The 15,605-nt window shown below is 53.5% G+C and overlaps 1 protein-coding gene across 4 annotated transcripts in view; it reads left to right on the top strand.

Moving 5' to 3' along the window:
• The first annotated feature begins 233 nt into the window (after nucleotides 1-233).
• The window catches only part of LOC142572108 (ecdysone receptor-like), a 180,521-nt gene continuing 165,149 nt past the window's right edge, over nucleotides 234-15,605 (top strand). For 2 of the 4 annotated variants that reach the window (XM_075680976.1, XM_075680977.1), the window contains exon 1: nucleotides 235-584. The gene's annotated coding sequence lies outside the window, so the exon portion shown is untranslated. Of the gene's footprint in view, nucleotides 585-13,269; nucleotides 13,462-15,605 lie in introns of all 4 variants that reach the window. The other 2 variants (XM_075680975.1, XM_075680974.1) reach the window with 2 other exon arrangements.

Raw genomic sequence — 15,605 nt, 5'->3', positions numbered from 1 at the left:
TAGCCTTCGCCGCGGGCGCTGAGCACTTTCTTCGAGCCGCGCGGGCGTTGTACCCGGCGGCGGCGTCGTCTGCAACCGCCGGTGCCATGGCCACTGTGCCATGGTGCGGCGGCGCTGCAGTCGCACTGCCCCGCTGCCACAGAGGCCTAGTTGGTGCGGCGTCCGCGAGGCGCCGCTGAATTCGTGTGCGGCTCTGCGATTGGCTGAACGCGCTTGCCCTACTTAGGCTGCCGCCCCAAGCCGTCGCCGTGGAAAAGTGCTGGGCGTGCAGCAGCGCGGCCGCGAGCTCGACGGCGGCAAGCCCTTCCCCCTCCTCTTTTATTTTTTTATTCCGAGCCTGCCCGCAGCTTGAAACAGCAGCCCGTCTGGACTACGACCCGTGCGGCAACCTCCATCAGCAGCGACTGCCGGCTTGGAATAAGCGTGCTGTGTTGTGCGTTTGCGACGCTGAGCGAGCGGGTTCTCGGTTTAGGCCTACGGCCGCTCTCGCATCGTCCGTTGCCCGGGATTTGGTGTGTGTCCTCGCGCGGCGAGCTACTCCATCGAGCAGCGGCGTGCAGACCCCGTCGCCACTGGGTGCCAGGGTAAGTGTTCCCACCGTCGTCGGTCCGTGCGCGCACATGGCGGCTTCTTCCATCCGTGTGCCTCTGCCGGTGTTTCTTTTCCCGCTGCTCGCGCGCTGTCGCTGAGCCCCGCCGGTGATGTAACGCGAGGGAGCGCGACACTCGCGGTGGCTGACCCTAATTTTGAAGGCCGGTCAGTCGCAGTGGGTGACCCCTTGGAAGGTCGTGCCGTGTGCGCATGCGCCCAAGCCCTGTGTTGCCGTCATCTGCGGGTTTGGGGATCACCCTGGGGGCGCCCCAGTTTCGGGCCCTTTTCTTTCCCCGGGCGCGGCTCCCACACGGCGGCCCGGAGCTAGCACCCGGCACAGGCGGCGGTCGTCCGCAAGTGGCACCCTGCCCCACGCGCGACGGTGTGTGTCCGCCTTGCGAGCTTGGCCACCCCTCAGAGAAGCCTTTCCCCCTCGCGAACCGTGCAATCTGTCCCCGAACGGTCACGACCACCGCCACCACGGCGTTGTTGTGTGTGGAAGGCCGGTGGGCTTGCCTTATCGATTCGCTTACGCGTCGCGGCCTCATTCTAGGGCCGCGCTCTCCCCGCTGAAATCTACCTTGGTCTCTTTCCAGGCCAGCTATCGCGGGCCTCAGTCGCCGGGTTTTAGGTTATCGTGCAGCCGCGTAATACATCGCCGTCGCTGTGCGCGCTTATGGCACGTCTGGGGCATTGCACGCGAGTTGTCATGTACGCGATGTTTGCCCCCCCCAATCCCGTGGATCGGCTCATCCGACGCCCGCCTCCGCCTCCCGGCAAGGATGTTTTGGTCAGTGCCGCGCCATCCGTGCAGCCTCTCGTGGGAGCTGCCGGTGTGCCGCCGGGAGCCGCTGACCTGCTTTTGTAGGTTCGGCCCGGTTCTGATGCAATCGGGCCCCCGCTCTCTCTCGTGGAACCCAGATTCTTCGCTTCGTCGAGTCATTCTCGCTTTTGCTTTTCTTCTCTCTCTTTGGCTTTTCGCATGCGCGCCTCAATGTTCCCTGTCAAACGCGTCCGACCGGTTGTCCAGACTGCCATCGTCGACAGCTGCATCAGAGACAGCCTGATCCATTGGAGACGGACTTACGAAAACAAGCAAGCTGCACTGTACAGCGCGGCCGACTAACGACACTGGCGTGAGAGCCCGGTCAAGAGTGACAGGTGCCTGGCGGCGCTCGCTCGTGCGGACGCCGCCGCGTGTCGCTTCTGATCGTCCCGCAACGGGAGAAGCCTATGGAATGTACCGGAATATTATGCGACAGCCGTCCCTTCCGAATGAGCGCTCACGCGAAAATCTGCGTTTGCGCAATGCCAGCATTCACTTTTATTGGCTTTATTTCTCTACTGGTGATCGATTGCGTTTATGTTTCAACGTAACCCGTTCTTCGAAAGGAGAGAACGGGAAAGTTTCGCAGAGGCATCGACTGACGATGTAAAAAACTCGCATTGCTTTGAATTTTGGCGCAGTATTTCAGCATATATAGGAATGTTTCTATTCATGGCCTTTCCTTGGGGCAGAGAGCAAGAGCTAGGAATGAAACGACAAAGCTACCTCCGCGTGCAGCAACCAACGACTTCGCAGCTAGGCGGCGTTTCGACCGGGTGACCTTTACTACAGCCGAAGGGCTTCGCTGACCTTTGTCCTTATCCAAGACTGCGAGGTAGGGTGCGCCTCGTCTTTGTTGCAGTTGCCACGCCATCAGTGAAATGCTGCCCGAGTTCGTAAATGCTCTCTGCCGGATTCAGACACAACGTGAATAACTCGGTGCATGCCTTATCTATTCAATGATATCTTCGGAGGACACATTCGTAGTCGGTGCACGACTGTATTGGCACGTATTTCGTTTTGCGGACTGGCGAAACCGGGCAAGTGGAAGAGTTTAGAGGTAATGACGCATATTCCAACTGGGGTGCCGCGGTAATGGGGAGTAATTTTTCCCCAAGGTTTTCGAATCCGTATTTTTTTTTCTTCTGTAACACTTTAAGTTATATTTTTCTGCGTTGCCGCGGGAACCATATTGTGTCGAATTGAGCACTGAAATGGCGATTCCTCCGCAAACGCACAATCTGCTTTCAGTATTAACTATGGTGTTCTATGTAGCTGAAATATCCAGCGACGAAGTTGCAGTAGATCGCGGTTCCATTTCAAGGCCCTTGAGGGACCCGAAAACACGTTCATCGTACCTTGTACTCATCGTATTAACGAGGACAGTAATAATTTGACAGGAATGTGCGAACGGTAGGCGCGCATAAACTTACCGGCAACTAGACGCCGGCATATACCGCGAAGTGCCATACCACGCCTTCCATTCATGTGTACGGCGGTTGCTGTAATTCAGTGCCACGCAAACTCGGCACGTACAGATCTATACTGTCTAATGTGCGGCTATCATTTTGCTGACGATCTAGCCGGAAGCGTGGGCTAAAGCAATGTCAGTGCACTGCACACAGGTGTAGATATATGCCAGCGCTACCAATCACACGTCATCTGCAACAAAACCAGGTAATTGTACGTATGCCAGAGGAAAAATGAAATATCGCACATGCTCTAGACTACTCTGTTCCCGTTAATCGTGGGCCGAGCTTACGTTCAGCACTCGCCCCTCCTGCGCCCCGCGTTTACATTCCATTCATCACACGCGCACATTCCATCACACGCGTATGTGTATACCTTCCGCCTAAAATACAAGTTTTCCGCTTGCGAGGAAGAACCCCCGAGTTGGTGTGGTGTATGTACACTGCTCTATTCCTGTCACCCGCACGCCGGACGCCCTGTCGATTTATTAGCGAATTCTCATTGACAGCACTGTGTCCGGCAAACGTCCCCATGGCTGGACTCCTCCGAAGCCTCTCGCTTACTCTTTACTCGTAATCCCTGGAGTTGATTGTTTCGATTTCCTACCTTTAGTAACAGCGCTAGCGTTTCCGCGTGGCCGTGCTCTATATCAGGCGAATTCTCGCATCACATGCTCTCCAGCAGAGTATAAAGTAATCCCGATTCCAAGAGCCTACTACAATTCTTCGCGAGACGGCTCTTCAAGATTCTTCGAGGCAGCACTTCGCGAGACAGCTCAGTGGCGCGGCTCGCTTTCGTACTATTGCGAAAGCAGTTATAGAAACTTTGGAGACGCGTTCGCGCCGTCGGCGCCGCCACCGCCGTGCTGTCGCGCTCGATGGTGCATGCGCGGTCGTCTTCAGAGACGCGCAGCGCGTGTCGCTGCAAAATAAAACGAGAGCGGCGTTGCTGCTCTCCAAACAGCGATGATAGTGACTTATAGGAGTAAATCACGCTTAATTCTGCAACCCTCGAGGGAGCACCATACAAGTGGTCCGAGCGGTCAGCAGATTCGATCCAGCGGCCCTCTGTGCCAGTCAGAGTCGACAAGATTGAGGATTCGACGATGCGGCGGAATTCGCCGTTGTCCGGAACAGGCCGTTCTCCACCGTCGGCGCACACTTTTGAGAGGAGCGCGCGCGCGTCGCTCTGCATTGTATCCTCGGGACAGGGTTACCTCAGTGCGCTCGCCCGAAAAGCGGCATCGGAAAACAGCCGCCGTCCCTCCCCTCTGTCCGGCGTCGTCGTCCTCTAACTGGGGAAAGGGCTGCTACACCACGCGCGCCTATTGATTGAAGCCCTCGCCGGGGGCGCGGGAGCGAACGACCGTGGCCGGGACCTTTCTGCATGGCTGATTTTCTTCCCCCCGACGCTCGCGGTGCCTCTGCCAGCGCACCTCCACCGACGCGGTCCGCTGCCGCCGCCAGCTATCTTCGCTTTCGACGACGTCCTCCACGCTGTGGGATGCAATAAGGTTGCAGCGTCGTCGGATAGATATCCACGCGCGCGCCAAGTGCTTGCCTGTTCGCTACTGACTTGTTAGTGTATAACTATTGTTGCCCCGGGCACTTGGCTGCCCTGCGACTGGTCACAGCTCTGCATTCGCTCTTCTCAAGCTGAATTCGCGAAGCTTTTCGTTCGTGTTACTTGCTATTGACCGGCTGCCTTCCGTAATAATGTGTCCAGCATCAGGATTGGCTGGAATTTGCTCTTACGAATAATTCTGGCGTACGAGCTTTTCTGTGAATACGGGCCCTCGGCGTATTATTAATGTCAAGAGCATTTTTCGGCGTATGTGCCATGGTCGTCTGTATATGTTAATGCAAGCCTGTCGCTTGTAATAATATTTATTAACAGAGTAGTGTTTTGTGCATCTTAGTCTAAGCCTCGTATACTAACGAAATTAGGTTGAAAGTCATGCACCCGACAAAGAAATGCCTTGTCACTCCCTATAGGAGGTTACTTCCACTCTTCCTACCTTTGAATGCCTGCTTCAAAGATGTAGAGGGAACTTGACCATCTGAATGTTGTGCAAGGCAATAAGTTTGAAGGCTGCAAACAAAGCGACCTCCATCGAGGCAGTGTGAAAGAAACACTCAAAGGGCCTGTGAGAAGCCGTAGTAAATAAATACACATGCGCCGCTTAAAGGTGTTCGATTGTCTTAATAAATATTGAACGGAAAAGCTACTTGTTACGTATTAATATGTGCGATTCGAGTTAACACACCGCAGTGTTCGTTAGTGTGTTATACTGCTATTATGTTGCTCAGGGCTGTACACCATCCCGCTAAGTTTCGCTCATAGACGGAATTTTGTGATCTTTTTCATTTCGCGGGCATATGCGTCTCCATCGCGCATATGGTGCCGTGTCTTTCCTCGCGGAATATATCAGATTTATAAAGCGTCTATTTTCGTGGTTACTCAATCCGTGGTTTTAAGTACCGCCTCCATATCGCCCATTTTTCTCAAACAGTGCCGTGTTGCTGGGCGTTCAAAATCCATACGGTCTTCGCAATTCACCTATTAATTGGTTACACCATCGTCGCCCGTCGCGGTTGGTCAGCACTCTCAGGAGCCGGTCAGTCGGACGTTCATGCGCGCTCGTGGCTTTTGTACAAGCGGTCACTGGTTATTCGATGCCAGCTCGGGTTTTGTTACGCTTATTAGTGCTCGTGCTTTCCCTGTTTTCCTCTTTCTATTCCCCTTTCCCCCACCCGCAGCGTAAAGTAGCAAACCGGGTGCTCGTCTGGTTGACCTTTCTGCCTTTCCTGTCCTTGCTCTCTCTCTCTCTCTCTCTCTCTCTAGAGCTCGCGAGAGAGCATAATCTTTGATTTCGACCAGAAAAACTTTGAAGGGCGAGGTATTAAACAAAATTAGCTTTAAAGAATACGCTGGTCGACTGCACCTTACGACTACCGTTTTATTTAGCGCACATTCTTGTTTCATCCGCAAAGACGATGGCCGACTGACGTAAGCAGCCGACAGGGACTGCGCCCATAAGTGAGCCATTAAGGTTTGGTTCTCTTTTCTCTTGGCTGTGTTGCGACCGCGCTCGTTTTGTTCATTCCGCCTTGAAATAAAGGCAGCCCGAATAGTTGGTGCGTCGCGCACATACGCGGTCCGGGCAGGCTTTAGTCGACACCAGCGGTGCCATTTGCTCTTTTTTTCTTTTCGTCCAGCTCTCTGATTATAAATGCTTGCGGCACCGAAAGAGTCTCCCTTTCTTTCCCTTGTGTGGGGCAGCGTCAGAGAGAAAAGGCGGCGTCGCTGACGATTGAGGTCAGTCGCGCTCCGAGAGGGGTACGCTCCCTTCCTTTCCTTCGAAGCCGCCGGCGGCGGCGCGGTAATTTCGAGTCTCTGCCGTTCCTCCTCCGGCTCTCGTAGTGGTGGCGGCGACGGCGGCGCAAGCGTTGCGCCACCGACCAGAGAAAGGAGCAATGGAATGGGCTGCCGCCGCCATCTTGCAGCCTCAGGGAATCGAGAGAGGGCGTAATCGTCTGCAATCAGCCCGCCGCCACCGCCTTCGGTAACGCTGTCATTTGGGGGCTTTTCCTCTGCGGCCCCGCTGCTGCGGACTGCGATGGGAAAGGAGGAATTATATTTAGGCCTACGTCGCCGGACGACGGCGACGAAAATGCGTTGCCTCTGTACGATTTGACCGTCCTTTTCTTTTTCCTTTTTTTTTTTTCTCTCGTAAGGATCTCGTGTATGGTACCGTTGCCGGCGTGCGTTAATGGTGCCGTTCGCGAGGCCCTCGAGCGGCGCGTGGGCGTAACGACCAGGGTTCGTATTCAAGAAACGTTTCGTGTACGCCACAACTGTTCGTAAGAACAGCCACCGACCAATCGACACCGACCAATCGTAAAAGCGAACGTCATACTATACCAAAGGCTGCCGGCTGATGTCAAACACTATGTGCGCGAACGAACATGTGCGTGAATTCGATTACAGGACTCGGGTTTCCCGGGCGATTTCGCACACGCCACAGAAGTTCGTTAGAGCAGCCGCTGAAATATGGCAATAACGAAGATAATATTATGGAAGGCAGGCAGCTAACGAGAAAGGCATCGTGCGTACGGAAAATATAATTGAATTCGACTCCAAGCGCTCGTGTTCTCACTGAGCAGTTCGTGAGCCCGAGCGGTTAGTAAGAAAAGCCACCGCGCACTCGCAATTCCAAACATCATATTTGAGGGCCGGACATTGGCAATCAGTTAATGGAAATCAGTTATCGCCAACGAGATCCTTTGCTATTTCGGCCATTGAAATCGCATAATAATCCACCAGTGGCAACATTCGCTTGCTCAGGCCTTGTCTCTGGAATCAACATGCCTGAGTAAATAAACAATTATTCCCGGCGTCACCTGTGGCATGCAGATGAACTGGCAGGTATAAGCGTAATCGTGACGCCTAAATTTGCCTCAAGTATAATGGTTTCGTGCTTTTAATTTAATAATGGTAACGCAAGCAGTACACTTCAGACAATTACAAACAGACTCTTACAGAAACCCTAGACTCATGCACGCCATGTATCCAGACATGTACACTACAAACAGATGCACATCGTGTGGCGAGGTTACACTAAATCACATGTTATGGGAGTGTCGGGACCTAACAAACAAGTCGGGCAGTGCTGACCCCTCCGTCTCTTCCACCGCCAGCCTCCAGTCACGCTGGATGACCGCACTACTCAGCTCTGACCTGACAGCACAACTCTGGGCCGTCCAGCGAGCCGAGGAAGCCGCTTCGAGACAAGGTCTCGGAACCGCGTCCGCGGCGGGTGCCCAGACCCACTAAAAAGACGCCGGTCTCAAATCTTGTTGATTTGAAATAAAAGTTTACGCTCTCCCGGCGTCACCTGTGGCTTGCAGATGAACTGGCAGGTATAAGCGTAATCGTGACGCCTAAATTTGCCTTAAGTATAATGGTTTCGTGCTTTTAATTTAATAATGGTAACAGTCGTGCGAAATTCGACGTTCCCAACATTTTTTTGCCAGGTCTAAAGGCAGGATCTCTTAACACACGTCGTCGTGTTCTAGGCGCCTGGTACCGAACTTAGATCTATATAAGTTGCGCTTTTATTTCGTATCAGTGTTACCTTCAGAACTGGTGATAAATAAACAGCGCTGTTATATTCTGATGTGAAAATGTACACATTTCTGAAGCGCTTTGCTTGCAACGGCTCTGTTGAGTTCGTTGCTATATACATTATTTGTGTTTTGTTTGACTGACACGATCCTTTCGCTGCCCACGCGATTCTTTTATGTACCACGCAGACACCACACCAGCAGAAGCGTTCTCAAATCTGCTGTAGGTTGGTGGCGAAGGACATCGCGGACGAACCGTTATTGGTCGGCATGTTGCAGCGGGGCGGGCATGCCGAACTGGGACCCAGCGTGTTGAAGCGGCCGGCTCAGCCGGTCGGCGATTCGGGATGCACCGGTAGCTCGATGGCTATTGGTCTGTAGACGCGCGATTTTTATCAGCGGCATAGGTGAAGCAATTCCATCAAACGATCTATATAGGTGCGCTTAGGCGCCTGCCTCTGACCCTCCACCCCGTTCCATAGCTCCGGTTGGGTGGCATCGTCGGTGGCGGCGATTGGCAAACTGCATCGAGAGAAAGGAGGGCCGAGGCGAGTTATAACCCCTTCCCAAGTGGTTGCCTCGTCAGCGATAGGCGATTTTTCGCATGCCTCGATTTAGTAAGAAGGTGTGTGCGTTCACACCCGTCAGCTGTCCGCCTTTCAGTATTACGTTCTTTTTTTTTTTTTAAAGTAGGCGGCTCTGGCATTTCTAGCTAATGAATCCGCGACGACTTGCGTAATGGTTTCAACGAAATTGGCTGGCACGGTCGCAGCTGCACGGTCGCGCGACGGAAACCCTCTGTCAAACGGCGCGGTCCCACGATGGAGAGTTTTGCCAGAATAATGAAAACTGCTATTTTGTAATGCTATTCTTATTCCTTGTCCGTCTCCTGGGCAGCGCTACACGCTCGTTATCTCTGGAATAGACTTGGGGGACGCGGTGCATGAGAAGAAAGGAATGGAATCGGCTGAACAGAATCGTTATATTATACCGGCATTGTTTGGCGAAATGAAGGGGCCCAGTCTGACGCCGATGTTACTGGATCATTCCCAGGTTGCGCATTGTAATTCGTGCGAGGTCACCGGAAATGTCTAGACAGCGAGCTCAGTTGACGAGTATTGGCTTACTATACATAGCTAATTAGGCTTGTAAAGGGGCTAATCCATTTCGCATGTCAGAGTGGACGTTGTCCTTCGTTTGATCATTCCTTCGCTTGCGGCCTAGCAACCTGTTTCATTCAGTATTCATCCTGGAGCGCTCCAGGCTAGCCTTGACCTAACTCGAAGTTCACCGGCATCTTCGCATTCCTTTGAAAAACAGGCAATAGTAGCTAGCGCTTTGACTTTTTTGACCGCGTGGTGGATAGATGGTGGCACCCGGTGTTTCGTTTAAAGACGTTTGGCCGTAGCCCGAATGATGTAAGCCATTGTAACCTTAAAATTCGACGGAACCTATGTTTTGTACGCGCGCATTGCGAAGAAGAAAAAGGTTGGCTGCATCGAATTGCAGTTTTCGTTAGGTTATACTTGGATCACTTCTAATAAACCTAGGGAAGACACAGGCAGGTCTAGGTCAGCACGTTCGACCTAGTCGATCCACTCGACATTTCGCTGCCGTGTTTCGTTGCGCCCCGCCGCAACAGCGCCACGTTCCGTCGACGTCAACGTCCATTACGTTTCTCCCTGCCTGGCCCGCCATGTTCGCGCCCGTGCTCGGACGGCGGCATGGACGCGAACATGGCGGGCCAGGCAGGGAGAAACGTAATGGACGTTGACGTCGCCGGAACGTTTCCCTTTGCGAGTAACCATTGCCATCCGCGGAGCCGCTGTTCGCCCTTTAGCGTGCAAATGACCGTGCGCAGCGGCGCGCTGGCCTGGCGCGGTGAAAGGCACCCCGCTTGCGCAAACCAGCCGGGTGCGCTCGAAGAACGTCCGTCCTGTGCAAATGGGAAGTACAGGGAAACGCAATTAATAGCTCTTCTCTCGAGAGGAGCTCGGTCAGCGGGAGGGGCGGCGAAGAATAGACGTGTGAGCGTGTGTGTGTCGCAACGGAGTCTCTGTCGGCTTCGCTTCTCTTTATTGCATAGCGCTTCACGCGCCGGCCTCTGTTGTGCAGAGCCAGCGACAGAGAGGAGGGGGGGGGGGGGAGTCAATGAAGCCAGGAGATGCAGCAGGTGTATTTACAGAGGCGGTCTCTTCCCTCTCGAGGGAGGCCGTTCGTTTCGCGCCTATAGGCGACTGTGGGCTCGTACTCGCGCTCAGCCGCGCCGGTCGCCTGACACGGCGTGTACTTTAGTCTCTCTGTCTCTCTCTCTCTCTCTCTCTTCGTTGTCATATCTTATTCTATCTTGCAGTGCCGGGGAGTGAACAACTACGATGGAAGCGTACCTTCTCTGGACTGGAAATTGTCGATTTACGGGCCTCGTGGTGAACATGAACAGTGATGACGTGGCCTAAGCCATAGGCATAGCCTGATTGTTGTGTGCCGAGCCGTTTACACTGCGTCGTCTTGTTTGTGCGTCTTATAACAGCGAGTGGAACGACAGGAGAGAAAACAAAGTATAGCTTATAAGGTGCTGTTTGTCCGCCGACGAGCGAAAGTTGCATAATGATGGCCCGCGATAGAGACCGGTTGCACGCACACGAGGAGCAAGGCGAGGGGGGTGGGGGGGTCTAGCGGTTCGTGGCAATGATTCTTGTTGAGGACCGGAGGGCGAATTCGCCACACCAACACCACGACGCCCTGCCCTTGGCCCCGGCGTTGCAGCGGTGGACGGGCGGCAATCCGGCTGCTCTGCAGCGCGTGTCGTGCGTGCCCCCGGCGGGACCTTCGTGTTAGCCGCGTGCCCAATTACGTGGGCCCGCACGCTGCTGTTGCAGCCAGCGGCGAACGAGCCTCCTCATGCAGATATGCGGAGGGGGCTAGCGCTGCCTTCGCTCGTCTGGGACCGTGACTCCGCTGGCCTTGACCATATGGGCGAAGGAAGAGAAAGGGTGCATCTGGGGGAGAAGAGAGCTCTGCTGCCGCCGCCGATTCGACGCATGAGCGCCGCTGAGTCTCCGGCTGCGGCCGGCCAGCCTGTCGAGGCTTGCTTGCCCGCCGCCGCCGCGGGATACGAGCGCTGCCTGCTGCATTGCGCCGCCGCCGCCCTTATCGCAATGTGCTGGAATACAAACTGCTTTTGGCGCACAAAAATGGCAAGAAGAGCAGCGGGGAGGGAGGGGGGGGGCGACGGGCCGACTTGTCTTGCATCGCCAAAGCGGCGGCACGATTGCTAATCTCCTTGTGCCACCGGAGCGCCGCGCGCGATCTCTGTCTGCACTGCGGAGTGCGCCGCGCATTTGGGAGGGCGCGTGCGTGTAGTGCCTTCGCGAGGAGCCACTCGCGCGAGTCTTCTGCCTCGAGTGTCCTTGATGGCGTTCACTTGCCTGTTCGCGGGGGCAGCGGGCTGTTATTGAAGCTGTTTTGGCATGTTTCCACTGGAACGCGTGCTTCTACACCGTTTCCCTCCTCCTGCCATCGCTGCGCACGCCGACAGTCACGTGGTGTCTTTTTTGCACTGGCATCACTCCTGGGGACGACTGCAATGCAGCCGTTCGCGGAGAGCAGGTGCTCGTCGCCCGCCCGCATCCGTATCGCGCGAATGTTCGTTTCTGCTCTGGGAAGTCGCGTTCACTCGATCGCCCGGTCGGTTAAGCCGCGGCCGACTAGCAATCCGCTGTTAATGGTTTTCTCTGATGCATCTGCCGCGTTCACGACGTCGACAGCTTGCGAAAGAGCAGCGGTTGTTGCGTCCTACCTGTGACGGGGCCGTTTAACGAGACGCTATTACCTGATTCGGTGGGGTAACACGCAGGCAGACCGACACGGAACGTAAGAAGTTTGACATCGTGGTGGTTGACATACTGCATATTCGCGACACGAAAGTGGCCGCGACATTTCTCGCTGCCAGCCGTCTGTCACTGTATCCCCCTCTCTCTCTCTCTTCCCACTTCTTACACTTTACCACCAAGCGATTTGACTACTAGGTTTACATTTTTTGTTACATTTTTCCTCGTTCATGATAGTCTGGGCAAGGACTGCTGAGACAAAACTTTGTGCTGGCAGGGGCATGTCGAATGCTAGCCGGATTGAGCTGCACGTGACCACCCTGTTATGGAGGACGGCCGACATCCCGCGCTGATTTACCTCGTGGCTTCTTTGCATCGTCTCGCTAATATCATTAGTGGAGTCTCCAAGCTACAAAAGAAGTCGATGCGAACTGAGAAGTGATCTGCCGCCTTTTTCTATCGATTTTTTTTTTCATTTTTCCAGACCCTCCTCGATGCATGGATTCAGTTCATTCTATGTTTTTATCACGGAGAAGTTCGGCTGATGCGAATGTTATCCGTGACCCTTGGATAATCGTGTTCCCGAATTTCTGCTGTATAATGAGGCTATTGAATTGCGCGCTTCGATGATGTGATGTGTCGCAATCGACTTTCGCTGTCCAGCACATGCACGTATAACCACACGCGTATATGACGAAATAAAAGAACGAGAATCGAAGCAGGCAACAAGCGTGCCTCTCCCCGATCGTTTTCCAGGAAAACTATATATAATGAATCAACGCCGACAGCGAAGCGAGACGATCGCGCCGCAGCGCTTATCCTTTTGTTCTACAAATCAGTCGCATACGCCCGGGGAAACGTTGGGGAATCGCTCGTTAAACGATGCGCGCATAGTCAGCGAAAAGAACGAGGAAGTTTCTGTCTTCCACGTACGGCGTTGTTCGTTGATTTTAGTACCTTCTCGCGAACCCACGGGCAAAAGTCACTCTCGGTCGTCCCTTGAGAGCGGCGAATTGCGCGGGTGTCGCAACCCGACCGGTGCAAACACCGTATCACACTTGTTGTAAGAGGAAAACCCGCGCGTACTGCCTATAGGTTCCGTCTCGCCGACTGGTTACGTTACCTCGCTCAGGGCAGCGAAAGCTACAGGCCGCGTCACCCCTCCCCCCCCCCCTTTTATTTTTTTTTTTTTTTTATTCCAGCCAAATCCACTTGCATTGCTGAAGTTCCTGATGTCGACGTACTCTCAGTGACCTGGTGTGATGTCTATTTGCATCTCCGGATGAACGCACCTCTAGTGTACTCGCTCGCTTCTTTCTTTTCAATTCTTTAACTCAGTGATCTCTGTGTATAAGGTAGCAAACCGTGCTTGCGTCATGTTGATCTCTCCGCCTTCCGTTCTCTCTCTGTCTCTCTCTCTCGGCAGCCAAATCCAGAAGAGGAAAAGTTCACTAAACATTGTTCGCCGCTAATCCTTCCGGGCCTGCGGCTATATGAATGGAAGGATGACGGAAGGATTAATGGCAGACAGTGTACGAGATGGTGGCGATGTGGGCTTTTGGTTCATCGTGCCAAGGCGAGCATTTTTGGCGCAAAACAACAATAACGACACGATGAGGTACAAGTGTGTGTCCTATGTGTGCCTACGTGTGTCCTGGTTTTTGCGATAAAAGTGTAGAAGAGCCCTCGTTTCTCGCCGCGAGGCGAACAGAGGGCCGGTCCTGGATTCTGATTGGCCGACGCGACCCGTACCTCTTTCACTTGCACTGCACGCAAGGTCGTTAAGACGGAGACGCGAGTGCAGCAGGCGCGCGGTCAAGTGCGTGGTTTCAGTCGGCACCGCTCGTTGGTTCGGGCGCGGGGAAATACCGCGTTCTGGCGCGATATTTCGACGGGCTTCACGGATGAATTCATAACCGGTTAATCGAGGCACGACCCGTGATGACGGCGAAGGTCCGCGGCTACATTTTTTGTTGTTGTTCGTAGTTGGTATTTGAAAGCCGACGTCGTGCGTTACAAGGTTGTTCGGGAGAGGTGACGCGAAGGGAAAAACAACGATTCCTATGTACAATGGACAATTGAGTCGTAATGTATGCGGCACACAGTGAAGAACGGAAACAGATGCCAGTCTGCAATGTCCAGATCCACAGGTTCGGGTGTTTCATTAGCAGGCAATAAGAAGCGGTAACAGAATAACGGATAAAATGCACGATCATTTAAAATGATAAGTTACCTGAGGAAGCTTTTCATGTGGTAGACAGTAATAAGTGGAAGCTATAATCTGCAATTTGCATGGCGAGCCTGTAGTAACGTCAAACGAGTTGCCTGATAGGGACTCTACATAATAAGCGGGTCGTAGAAAACGTGCATTGAACGGAAAGAACATGTTGTATACGTTTGTGCACAAAAAGAAATGGGGGGTGGGGGAGAGGATGGCTGCCACCGCGTATTGTATGAGCGGGTAGCAATCTAACACAATTTCATGTTTTGTGTGGGCTCATTAAAAGTGGCAGCCTCTTGCTTCGAATCCGCCTTTTTGAGACACTCAGCTGGAGAAAATCCGACCGCTGCGGACGCCACATCAATTGATGCGTTCTAAATGCTAAATGTGCTAAATGTACAGATAGTACTGCTCTATATTCGAAAATCAAGCTCTAACCCTTCTGTTATAGGGCGTTTACAGTGGCGTTATCGTTGGCTAACTATATACCGCGCTAACGCAATGTTTGAGTATCCCGTCGTCCCTGCTTGACCGTATATTAAAGAACAAGGAGAGAAAGACCAGTACGCAGAAGATAAAAGAAGACATCTCGAGAGTGTAACCGCGATTCGTTTCTGTATACACGCTGTCTGATATGTTAAGTGACGTGACACCTTGTGGCCGAAGTTAAACGCACCTCTCTCTCTCTCGTACCTTTCTTTCGTTCGCTTAGCCACCGTTGTCGTGAACTGCGTGGCGCATGGCGGAGCCAAATCTTCGTCGTGTCATGCTTTATATAAAACACGCACGACGCTCCTCCCACAGAAGGAGCGCGGTGGCTCTGGTGCACATAGGCACATGCGGCAGAATAAACAAGTGAACTACAGAGGCCATGCGAACCAGTTGGAAGGGGACATCTTTAAATCAAACCTGCTTCCGGCCGTATTTTAGTTTTAAGCGCGGGCGCAGTGAATCATTCGGAGTCGAAGACCTTCTCGGCAACGTCGGATGGCGCAGGTTGCAGGACGCCCGAGCGAACACCGCGCGCGCGCGTGTGTGTGTGTGTCTGTGTGTGTGTCTCTCTCTGTGTGTGTGTGGGCGGGCGTTCGCGAGTAATTGCGCGATGACGTACATTGACGTTGGTGCTGGCGAAGGGCCCTGGCGTTCCGGTTTGGCCCCAGCGCATTGCAGCCCGTGCATTGACGTCGTCGTCGCCTTCGACACACCGCATGCGCTGCGCAATACGCGTAGGTCGTTATAGAAGGAGATATGCAAACTCATTGTTGTTTGTTGTATTTAAGAGGTCTGTTAGGGCCCGCAGGTGGCGCCAGCTACTCTTTGTCATTATGAAGTTGTTCTCAACACGACGGTGCCGATAGAAGCAACGATTAGAAGAAAGAAATACGGTGGTTCTAATGTTCGCGTATAGAAAACGAACGTTCCTGGGAGCTCCAAAAATGTAATTGTTTCTGGGCAGTGCCAAATGAGGTCGCTCTCGGGTGTGTACCTCATTTCAAGCGCAACACTCGTGAACGCGGGCACAAGAGCCACGGAAACGCGAA

Source organism: Dermacentor variabilis, chromosome 2 (assembly GCF_050947875.1).
Source record: "Dermacentor variabilis isolate Ectoservices chromosome 2, ASM5094787v1, whole genome shotgun sequence".
NCBI lineage: Eukaryota > Metazoa > Arthropoda > Arachnida > Ixodida > Ixodidae > Dermacentor > Dermacentor variabilis.
Note: the sequence above shows the minus strand (reverse complement) of the source record. Positions and strands in the feature narration are given on the sequence as shown.